We start from the raw sequence: 10,734 nt of genomic DNA, 5'->3' as shown, positions 1-10,734 counted from the left end.
AAGAATGTATCCTGAAAATCCAGATATGCCTCAAAAGGAGTACTGGATGACCTGATGAACAAAGGGATAAAAAGCAAACACCCTCTGATTCCTTTCCCAGAAATCCATTTGCCAAACCCAAAAATACCATTTAAACTCCACTTCTAGTCCTGAGGAGGACCCCCGCCACCTTGACCTTTTGGTTTCCTTGTCACACATCTCAGATCAAGAGTTTGATTTTTTTGTTTTTTAATCAGTGCAGTGGTTTCTCTCATCATGCCAGTCTAAAGGTACAAAAAAGGCAAAATCAAGTCTGCATCCATTAATTGAAGGACTTGCAGAAAAATAGTTACTTAAGAAACTTTGCAAGGAACACTGAAAAACTGTCCATGCTCTGAGAGAGAGATTCATAAGAAAAAAAAATAGACATCTGAACTGAGAAATAAGATGGGGATAGGGAAGAAAGAAAAAACAATATAAGTAACATATGAAGTTTTCCATGGAAAAGATAAGGGTAATAAATGGCCAGAATGAACTGTCAGGGCAAACACAAACTGCTTATCCAAATACTGAATGAAAGAAATGCAAATCCTAGAGATAATATAGGCTTATAATTAGTTATTCATTTGTTTTAGTCTCCTCAGTGCGCAGGTCAAACGAACTCAATGCACCATTGCACAAACCATTGGGAATAAACTGATATGAGAAACAGGGAGACAAAGATTAATATTAATAAACAATGTCTGTGACAAATAAAAAGATATGTAGCAATGAGGAGGCCATTAAATGCAGGGCAGCATCAGTTATGTTTTGCTTCTGGTTTGAAGGAAAAATATTTAAAATTTGTGAGGAGTCAACCCTATCAGTTGGTAAGAAATTATTTCTAAGACTGCCTTTTGCCTATATGAGTTGACACAGTCCACTGGATTTCTGTGAGATTTTGACAATGTATATCTAATAGTATTTTTTATAGCTGTGTATACTGCCTTTTCAAGAAGATTTAATTTATGATGAGGCAATACTGAGTGTGCAATGACGTCTCAGAGGAAAACTTCTTAACTATGCAATAGAGGGTGTTAAACAACAAGCAGGGCAAAATGACCTAATGGATCTTTTCTATCTGTTGTGGTTTAAATCTCTTAGCAAACACTTTGAAGCTGCCAGAACCAAAGCAAAATTATGAGAACATAAAGAAGGCAAACACAAAGTAATGCACAAAGATTAAAAAAGAAAGGAGCACAGATATCATGAGATAAACTTTTAGTAGGCCTCAAATGCTTCTGCTGTTACATTAATTAACCAGGACATAATAAAACCACAAGGAATCAGGAGAGGCATAACCATTCCTGGGTATTGCACTTCTCACTCCCAAAATTTGGTGAATATAGAAATTATAGGTTTGTGCTAGGAGCACAGAGATAGGAACAGGAGCAGAGCTATAGAAGAGGTCTTGTATCATGTGCTTACCTTGACATTGTAGTAGGAAAGTAGGAATAAGCACTGTGACTAGTGACTGTATTTCACTATATACAGAATATATCAAACATTTTAGGAAACCTGCAAGTGAGTACATGGCTCCCAGACACAGAGTGCTGATTCTTATGATGCATGATGCAGTGTGTCTTACCAAATTGAATTTTTCCTGGTTTAAGAGTGTTGGATTCCCTAAGAGCCCTATGGAGTCATTTAAAATCTAAATGATTTGAACATTCCTAAACGTAAAAATTGTTCGGAGAAGAGAATTTGGTTTGAGCTAATCTCTAGATTAGCTAATTGGGTAGTAGGTCTCTAATCTCCAGAAGAGACCTACAAGGAGCATGTATAATTTCTGTTATGTGCTGGGAAAGCAGAAAATTAAAAAATAAGGTCAACAAGATGCTACGAGAACACATTAAGAGCCAATAAAATCTGATTGAAAAGGAATGTCAGGGCGAGTTGCATTAAAAATGGGAATTGTTCATACTGTAATCAGCTACTTGCAAGGTAGTCACCCTTGTAATCCATACAGCATGGGAAAATGAAACAGAGATGAGGAGTCAAGGACAACCCTGGACACAATTACCTATGTCCAGATTTAGATCAAAAGCAGTTTAAGGTCAGGATGGCACAACACATGTCCTAACTGAGAATACAGAGACAGACAAATTGAGGTGCAGAGCAGCTGACTGAGAGATTAGTTATGATGTTATTAGTTATTAGTTATGATGGATCATGGAAGCACTGCTACTCCCTTGGATTGCTTTAATAGGAATATGCCCACAACAGCATGAATATGTGGGTGCCCAAGATCTTCAATGTGAGCTTCTCAATCTTTGTGACATTGAAAAACAGGGTTCTGGATGAGTGCATTTCCTGCATGTGAGTGAGCATTGCATGACTGAATGACTGCAAAGGGGATAAACTGAAAAACTTCCTATGCACATTTCTGTCTTGGTGTATAAATGTCAGCTGAGAGAATTTAAAAGAGTACATTCATGCTTTTGGGAAAGGGTATTAAAGAAGACTCCAAGATTTCAGCATTTAGAGCTAGGCAGTGGATATATCTGCCATTAAGTGTAGTTGGAATAGCTTCACAGAAATGAATGAAGGGGGGGTCTAAGAACTATATAGGTACAAAGGACAATAAAAACCCAACCCTTCATGGTTCGAGTTAGCCTTAGGAGTCATACCAGAACAGATCTTTTGAGAGCATCTCAAAGCAAGCAGCTACCTGCAAGATAGAGATGTGAACAATTCATCGGCTAACTTCCAATCTTCGTGATTATGAGAGGATTTCCTTTGCCAACATCTGAGCAGGGGAGTGAGGGTTAACCCTTGAACATAGCTAGAGCAGGCAAATCTTTCAAAACCAGTTTATCCCAGTTCCAGTAACTACACAATGTTCAGTGCCTGTGAGATGCAAATATCAAGTTTATGATTAACTGCGTTAAAATTCCATGGAACTGCAAGTGCTTTTATTTGTTTGTATAATGAAATTGAGACAATGCACCCTTTCCTTACTATGCTTTCACTTTAATAACATTTAAAAGAAAATCTTTTACTGGATGCATGTGCTATATCCTCGTATGTCCAAAGAGTTTTCTTCACATCCTTTGGCTGGGAGTTAACACTCTGTCTGCCAGGGAATAGGCATGTCTGATGCATGCATGACCAGGGGAAATATCATTCTGAGGAAGATGGGGATAGAATAAGCAAATATTTAACACTGACCTCACTGGAAGTCAGCTGGTTCCTACTACAAAACTTGTGCTGTGGAGAGGGGACTTCTTCTAAGCAGAAAAGAGAGAGGAGTTCAGAGACCTGAGTTACTGCTCTGGGTTCTGTCAGTCTTTCAGCAATTTGTCTCTCCAGGTCTCTCAGCCATGATGCTAAGGCAGCTACCCTTCTTGAAACAGTATAACAGTAGAAAGATGAATGCATTCCTGTTCAGGAGGCACTCCAAGTTTCAGTGGTTATGTCTAGAGATGAAGACTCTGCAGAGTTTATTAGTGATGCCGTAAAGGGAGATCTTGGATGTACCAGGCTGTGTACCAGACTATTGTGCTAGCACTTACCATGCTAATTAAACCTGAGAGGCACAGAAGTTCAACCTCTATCCTTGGAGTTCTGCTGCATTAGTATTTAAGGTGGGATGTTCATGTCTGATACTCCTAATATTTTCCAGATGCCTTTTACTCGGCAAAGATTTCACGTTTCTCATCCTTAAATCTGGCACGTTGTTCCCGGATTAAAGCAGACGTGTATCACTTTTTCCGGAGCAAGGGGCCAATGTTCAGTTCTGTGGGTGCTTGCACTGAGGACCTTCGTCTGCCCAGACTATTCAATCTGGAAGGTGACCATGTGAATGAGCAGTATCACAGGCACTGCACTGAGGCACTCTGACATGAAGCTTGGCACCTCATCACCCCTGTATAGGGTTACTACACAACATTGCATTGAATTAATGGCTTGATTTATTTAGAAAGAAAAACCTTCTCCCAGGTTTCTCCCATGCCCTTTCTGAAATGGCTTTTAGCAGCTGGCATTCTGCATCTGTGGGAGGAAAGAATGAGAAAAATTGTAGTGACTTTAGTAGGATTTATTCTGTGGCTTGCAAACTGGGCTCAGTGACCCACAGCAAAACAGCCCTGAATTTCAAAGGAGTGAGTCTCTCCTTGAACCGCTCCCTAAGACAGTGAAAGCCTTGGAGCTGGAGTTGTGATCTCCAGGAAACTTCATCACTGGTCTCATGCCCTGCAGGAGATCCTTCTACTTACAGCAGACATATTAAAGGCAGCAGAGCCTCTTGCAGTCATCCCAGGACTCCCAGGTAGGAATCAATCCCCCACTGATTAAGGAGACAGGTGGCTTTATCATGCACCCCCACACACAGATACACATTGCAGAAATGCCTCTCCAGAGCATACCTGAGGGAAACACCTACTGGGGCTACCAAATCTGGAGGAAAAAATAAACACACACTTTCAGTCAATTTCTGTACTAGGAGATTGCACCATTGCTACTAAAACTGGATCTTCTGTATAGGATAGGATTGGATATTCTATTCTTTCTGCCAAGTACATCATTTAGTTAATGGTCTTGATGGTCTAATCTAAACGGGGGACATGCATAAGATCTGTAGATCTGAGCATTCCTGCATAGGGACAGAAAGAGCACAAAAAGCATGTTCTTGGATCACAACACAGGAAACACAGGAAAATATGTTAGTATGCCCAAAATCTACAAAAGAAGAAATGGAGTGGAGAAGAAAAGGAAAGTGGTGGAAAAAAGGGGGAAACAAGGAAAAGTTTCAACTTCATAGGAAATGGTACAGTCACTTTCCATATTTTTTTTTCTCCACCATATATTTGATTGTATTTATTTTCTTTTTATATTTATAGATGGCATGCAGTGGTCCTTTCTGACCTTAACCACTCTGTGATTTTATAGGACACTTCAGGCTCTCAGGGACCTCAGAACATGTCTAGTTTAGCCTCCTGTTTAAACCAAAGCCAGGCAAGTGATCAAACCAGGTTGCTATAGGCTTTAGGGCTTTTTTGTCCCTTTAAAGCAGTTTCTTGGTCAATCAAGTGTATTTCATGAACTAAAACTACTGTTATAACTATCATTGTAACCAGTCTGTTAGCTAGATTAGTTTTAAATGTTCCTCAGAATGGTGCTTGTATTCCTTTTCCTTTACAGACTCTTCAGAGCTTTATCACATTCTGGCCAGAAGTTTATCTGGCTCACTTTTGCCCCAGTCATGTTGAAAAATATACTCCAGTTATAATCCACTGTCATAATCCTCTCACCATGTCACTTCTTCTTCTAAACTGTTCCTCATATCTCTTTTCCCATCTCCAATAATACTCTGGGTAGAGGCACCATAACATCCAGTGTCCATAAGGATACGAGCTGAAAGAAAGCAGCCACCTGTTCCTGTGCAATTGTGTGCAGTAAAAAAATAACAGAAGCAAATTCTCCTGAAAATAATGGTTAATTATATGTGATCCCAACCAGTGTTAAATATTACCTTCAGCATTTTTCTCCACATAGCATAGTTGCATAAAACAGATTCCATTCCCAGGAATTCCATTCCAGGTGTCATCCCTGGAAAATCAATGGCAGTGGAGGCAGGTAAGCCATGATGTGTTCATGCATGGATTCATTGAAAGGTGCCACAAAAAAGAAATTATACTAGAACTCAAGGGCATATCAGCCATCTTACTATTCCAAACTTTCATCATATAAATACTGTAACATATGAATTTGATATGAGTTTCTAATGGCATAATTCTTCATGGAATGTGATTTGTTTATAATAAGAAGAAATACAGAATGTGTCATAGAATCCTGGCGTAAAATAATTTGGTATGCAACTTCTAAGGCAGGAACATAATGTTCCTATTTACTGTCACTGAACTGTCATTATTAAAATAATTAAAAAGATGGGGGAAGAAAGGGAGAGAGACTGACAATGATCTATGATGCACCTTTGGTAACTATTACTATTCTTTGAGATGCAAGTTGAAAACTACAATTTGTGTATAACATGAAGACCACATTTTAAAATCACCATCAAGATCAGATTTCAATAATTTTAAATTCAGAATTAATTTCTATTTTATAAATATATATATTATTTATATAAATAAATTTGACTGAAATTTATCTGAATAGAAATGACCATTTGTAATATTTGAAAGTGAATAAAAGCTTTAATAAGAGCTTTAAAAAACAAGTTTTTGTGTAGAGAGCTGAGAGCTGATAGAAAGAATTATTTGCTGTTCACTTTGACAGAGTGCACTGTTAGTAGCCAGGGTAGCAGATTCAAAAATTCCCCTTCACTGGATTTTTTAAATGCCCTGTGAACATGGACTGTCACTCCCAGTCATGGGTTTCACAACCTGGTTGCCTGGGAGCAGGGGAAGGAGCCCAAAGAGTGCAGGGATGCTCTGCTGATACTCAGTTCAGCCCTGGGGCTGGCTCAACTCTTGGGTGCTGCATTTGCCTATTTAAAATCAGCTCCTCTTTACTAATACCCAGTGGTGTCGCTGCAAATAGCTGCATCACCCGGCATTTTTCAAATTGTTTCAACTGCAAATTTTATAGACAGATGAGTCCCTTGGACATAGGTATGAAAATAACAAATCTCCTATACGAAAGGACAATAAATCATGACTCAGGTGACTCACTCCCTGCATAGAGGATGGAAAATGAAAGAGTACACCCTTGAATAAGAACTGACTGAGACCTGAGTGAGACCAGTTACTGAGATAATTAGCTAAGGTCTTTTCATTTATACATTAATGAACCAGAAGATCAAAGACTTTGGCTAGGCCTGTAACCACCACTGCAACATTGTCTTGCTATGCAATAATGAACTCATTATTAGCTGCTTTCATAAATTACATGTGGTAGACTATTTTATTTTTAATATTGTATATAAAGCACAAAAACAACTACAATGTTGTTTTAGAAAATTTTAATTGCTAAGCATGCACTTTTATGTAATAAGCACATTCTTACTTTCAGCTGATTGCTGCTACCAATTTTGTCCTTTCACTGGAAATTTCCTGACAGATGGCAAACCTTCTCTGATTTTGTGGAAGAAAGGGGAAATAAGTGACTGAATGACCAAAGTGAACTTGAAGTATGTTGCATCACTTGAGAAAAATCTATAAAATCTACCTCAGAGGTAGGAAAAACAGATTAACATGCTAAGATTACATAAGATTGAGAAAAGTAAATATTCTAACACTCAACTTCACCTCGTCTTTTTGTGCCAGCGTGTTTCTGCCGTTTAACATATTGGGGACAGATATGTCTGGACCCATGACCACAGAGTTGATGTTTAGCTTGGAAAATTATGTATGTAAGGCTCTGGAGCTGACCTTAGGAAATCTGGAATGTTTTTCTACTGTAGACTTTCTGCAACACTGAAGGCAGGTTATATGATATTTATCTTTCAGGTCCAGAGCTGTAAACATTGTATCATTTTACACAGCTGCTGGGAGAATAAATGTATAAATGTTCACAATCTATAGTTGAGAAAAGTTTACAAGCACGCATCTGATTGAAACTTCCAGATAAAATCACAGCAGTTCATGAAGGAAGTTGTTGACTGTTACTCTTGGCAGTGAGATGTGATATGGAGAAAAACTTTGTCACAAATGGGCAAGTTATTATTATGTGGGCATGTTAGTATATGCTCTCTTTTTAAATGGCATAAGAAAGAAAGGTATTTTATCTGTTGGCAAAGTTTCTGATGCAAAAATGATATATATATTCACATTTATTTATGACCCACTCAGAAGATCTGACACTGCTGGGGAGAAGTTTAAGCTTAGGCATTAAGCCATCAGTTGCTACAGTAACAGCAATTATTCACTGCTCTGGGACATAGGGTAAACCTGACACATTGATTGCCACCCCCTCGTCTCCCCCCCCGCCCCCTAAATTATTTTACTTAATGATTTACCTTCGAGCCGTCGATCGGATGATTCACAACTCAGATGAAAATAAGAGCGAGTGAAATCACAGCATCGAACAGTTTACTCAAAAACTCTTTTAGCCTGGAAATTATCCACAAGGTAACATTTTTCCATGTGCTTCATTAATTTGAATTGCTCTGCAAACTTTTGTCAACCCCCACAGTTCTCACCAGGTATTCACCAAAGCTTTTGTTTCCAGCATGACTATTCATAATGTCTTATTCATCTGTGACCTCAGTAACATGTTATGGTTGTTTTTCTCCCTAACTGGATGACTTGAAAACCCACAAAGAAGAAGGCTGCAGGAATACTTCCACCGAAAATACTCGTGCATGTCAGAGCATGTCATGGCAGAAGTGCATCTAGGTGGATGTTTATGGCTTGTCCCTATTTCACAAACACTATAGTAAACAAAATGGCAAAGCCAAATGCAAAGCCCAGCAAGTATGGTCCTGGGTTGTTATTAAAATATACATTCCCAAAGCTCTTTGAATGACTTCAAAGTTCCCTTGAGAAAGACTTGGAGAATCTCATCATTGCTTCAGTAATGTGCAGGACCTGTACAGTACAGTACAGTTTTGGTGTGCTCTTCTTATGTCCTCGAGAGAAAGAGGAATGTGGTTGAGAGACCTTCAGCTAGATGTAGTTCCCCAGGAAATGCTCACAGCTTCTAAAAGATGCTTCAGTCATAGGACCTTTATGTCCCAGTGGGTGCCAAGGAGCACTGTCACTGCTAGTGCTGCAGAGTGCCTTCTACACTGCCTTTGGAAGTCTTTTCTAAGGATTTTAGTGATGAATAAGAACTTCATCTAGACATTCAGCTCTTTTTGCCAAACAAACAGAATGTGTACTGTAGTGTCCATGAAAAAAAAAATTAAGGAAAAAAAAAAGGCAAGAAAAGAGGCTCCTAACACCTAGCACCCAAATCTAAACACAGGGAGCAAAATCAGAAGATGAGTGCCATCAGCTTCAAGGACACCAGCAATAGATACCATGGCTCCATGCCAGGAGCACTGCCCATCTGAGCTGCATAGCTGGAGGCTTTCTGGAAAACACATTCTTCTTTTGTCACTTCAGCTCTGGATCACAGCTGTTCCTTGGTCACCTTCTGGAGGCACGGTCCTTTCCTCAAGGGTCCTGCTTCACCCCACTCCAGGACCAGCTTCTGTAGCCTGCTCATTTCGGAATTGAGACAGAACTAAGACATTAGGTTAACCTTCCACTCTCTTTGTCAGTGTAAGACCATCTTCATTATATCTCACACATACATGTGAGTCTATGAAACATGAAAAACTGTTTATTTCTGTAACTTTTAGCCCATTAATAATCACTAAACATGAAGAGTCCAAATTGCTCCAGCCCAGCAATGGAGTTATGCTTCCACTATCCCCATTTGGCTGGTGCAGGGGAAGCAGGATCTCTAGACCTGTTCCAGGTCTTAACATTGCCTTTTCTTCTGCCTGCCCATGCCTGAAATTGGTAATGAGAAAGCTATTCATTCCTTTGCTCTCAGTACAAAGCACTGTATTACCTTGCTGTCACTTTGAGTGCTGGCTTATCTCTCTCCACCTGCAATTAAAATGTCCAAGGAAGGGCAGCACAAACTGTCTTGAGATAAAACCACGTTTTGTTGGATTAACTCTTCTGCACACACGCTGCACAATTTGCATTCTTGCATCACAAACAAGTATTTCCTGCAGTTCTATTGTCCCATCCTCATCAGAATTGTGTCTGTTTCTAAATCAGTTTTCGCACCAACCACTCAATACTCACTTGGTCCTCTGGCAAAAATCATTCCCAGAGACATGTGAATCAAGCCATTCTAAATGGGAAAGAAGGAATACCTTTAGCCACAAATACTCTGAAGGGTTTGGCTTTTTTTTTTCTCTTGGGTAATGAATCAGATGAGAGCATAATTCTTCTAATAATTTTCCTTCTCCTATAAATGCATCATAATATTAAGGCAGCTGGAGAGTGAAGATGAGAACACTCCTATGAATTGTTTCTGAAATGAAGCAAACGGCTTGGTAGAAAAAGACCAAAGTGAAACAGGTTTTCCAATCCTTACTAACACACTGATCTTGAGCCATAGTATTTACTGTCATTAATCTTTGAAATATTTGGCATAAAGACATGCAATGGCTGTATCACTAGTCATAACTGTGGGAGTATATCTTTGCTCCTTTTCGCTTAGAAGTGGATCTGACCATGAAGGTTAGAACATCCAGGCATTTGAAAATGTGGGACATACAAGCCTCACAACAGATGACATGATCTGATGCATCACCAAGACATCAAGGAAAATTAAGCTTAGGATGAGTCTCAAAGTCTGTGCAATCAGAAACCATTCAGTGTTTCTGTGAAGAAGCTGTTTCTAGGATTCTGCTGCTTGACAGTGAGTAAAGTATAATGCTTTTTGCTATTAAAATTAAATATCTACAATTGCACATAAATAAGACAAACAGGTAATGAAAAAAACATGTAATCTCAAAAAAATAAAATAAAGGAAAGTAAAATTTTCACAGTTGAAAACTTTTTTTTTCCCACTAAACAGTGGGGGGAAAAAAGAAAGAAATAAAGAAATATAATGGAATTTCAGTTCATCTTTTAGCAGAAGTCCTAACTTTTTAAGCTGGCTCTTGATCTATGGATGTAAGGACTTAGGTGAATTAGCAACATCCAGCAGGAGAGAATAGGATGCAGCAGTTAACCATGCTTAGGTTTGTTATAGTCATCTGGTTTCACTGGGGTTTCCTTTACTCATTTTAATTCTCTTTTAAAT

This window comes from Sturnus vulgaris, chromosome 6, assembly GCF_052056855.1.
Source record: "Sturnus vulgaris isolate bStuVul1 chromosome 6, bStuVul1.hap1, whole genome shotgun sequence".
NCBI classification, from domain to species: Eukaryota; Metazoa; Chordata; class Aves; order Passeriformes; family Sturnidae; genus Sturnus; species Sturnus vulgaris.
The sequence above is the reverse complement of the archived record's forward strand: the minus strand, read 5'-3'. Positions refer to the sequence as shown.